The sequence below is a fragment of the Priapulus caudatus genome, unplaced genomic scaffold (genome assembly GCF_000485595.1).
Source record: "Priapulus caudatus unplaced genomic scaffold, Priapulus_caudatus-5.0.1 Scaffold425, whole genome shotgun sequence".
NCBI classification, from domain to species: domain Eukaryota; kingdom Metazoa; phylum Priapulida; class Priapulimorpha; order Priapulimorphida; family Priapulidae; genus Priapulus; species Priapulus caudatus.
In genome coordinates, this window is record NW_014577486.1 from 86,031 (window position 1) to 87,439 (window position 1,409).

The window sequence follows — 1,409 nt, forward strand, 5'->3', positions numbered from 1 at the left end:
GTGGTGCGGTCGAGTGATGCGTGAGTGGATTGCGTGGTGGGTGCGTGCGTGGTGCTGTGCCGTGAATGTTTGCGTTGAGAATGCGTGAGTGGGGCGTGGTGTGTGGCGGGGGTGAATGGAGTGATGTGGATGTGTGAAGGTGTGTGCTGTGCGTGCTGTGATGGGTGGTGGGTGCGTTGCTGTGTCGTGCTGCACTGGTACAGGAGTGGGTGCTGTGAGTGCGTGCGATGAATTGGGTGAGTGCATGTAGTGACGTGGTGTGTGAATGGGTGAGTGGATGCGTGAGTGGGTGCGTGCGTGCGTGGGTGAATGGGTGAGTGGGTGCGTGAGTGGGTGCGTGCGTGCGTGCGTGAATGGGTGAGTGGATGTGTGAGTGGGTGCGTGCGTGCGTGCGTGCGTGAATGGGTGAGTGGATGCGTGAGTTGGTGCGTGCGTGCGTGCGTGAATGGGTGAGTGGATGCGTGAGTGGGTGCGTGCGTGCGTGCGTGAATGGGTGAGTGGGTGCGTGAGTGGGTGCGTGCGTGCGTGCGTGCGTGCCCGGTGCGATGGGAGCTTCTGCCCTGCAGTTCACCTAACACTTTAAAGTTTGGGGTTGGGGGAGGCATGGGGGAAACGAGATTAGTCTTGAAATTAACTTTTTCTCGTAGTCTGGAGTATACTCTATACATTGCGTCTGAGAAAGACTTGTTTCCGTCAATGGTCTGTGAGAAATCGTTGAAAAAAAGGAGACAGTTGTTTCTGACTGTTGACCATTTCTTTGCAATGATATATAGGAAAGCAGGTAGAAGTGAATGCACTGTCGACGTGTCAAATGACTGTGATGCGAGTAGAGGTGGATGATGTGACTGTGACGGGTGACGCTGTGATGTTAATGTTGGCTTCATGTGTGTGTGTTACAGCATCATCGCGCTGTGATGTTAACGTTGGCTTCATGTGTGTGTGTTACAGCATCATCGCGCTGTGATGTTAATGTTGGCTTCATGTGTGTGTTACAGCATCATCGCGCTGTGATGTTAATGTTGGCTTCATGTGTGTGTTACAGCATCATCGCGCTGTGATGTTAACATTGGCTTCATGTGTGTGTTAGAGCATCATCGCGCTGTGATGTTAATGTTGGCTTCATGTGTGTGTTACAGCATCATCGCGCTGTGATGTTAACATTGGCTTCATGGGTGTGTGTTGCAGCATCATCGTGCTGTGATGTTAACGTTGGCTTCATGTGTGTGTTACAGCATCATCGTGCTGTGATGTTAATGTTGGCTTCATGGGTGTGTGTTACAGCATCATCACGCTGTGATGTTAATGTTGGCTTCATGTGTGTGTGTTACAGCATCATCGCACTGTGATGTTAATGTTGGCTTCATGTGTGTGTTACAGCATCATCGCGCTGTGATGTTAATGTTGGCTTC

General features: G+C 51.2%; 1 protein-coding gene across 1 annotated transcript in view; it reads left to right on the plus strand.

The window, feature by feature from the left end:
• The window catches only part of LOC106810262 (importin-9-like), a 19,341-nt gene that overhangs the window by 13,369 nt on the left and 4,563 nt on the right, over positions 1-1,409 (plus strand). The gene's annotated exons all lie outside the window — the stretch shown is intronic.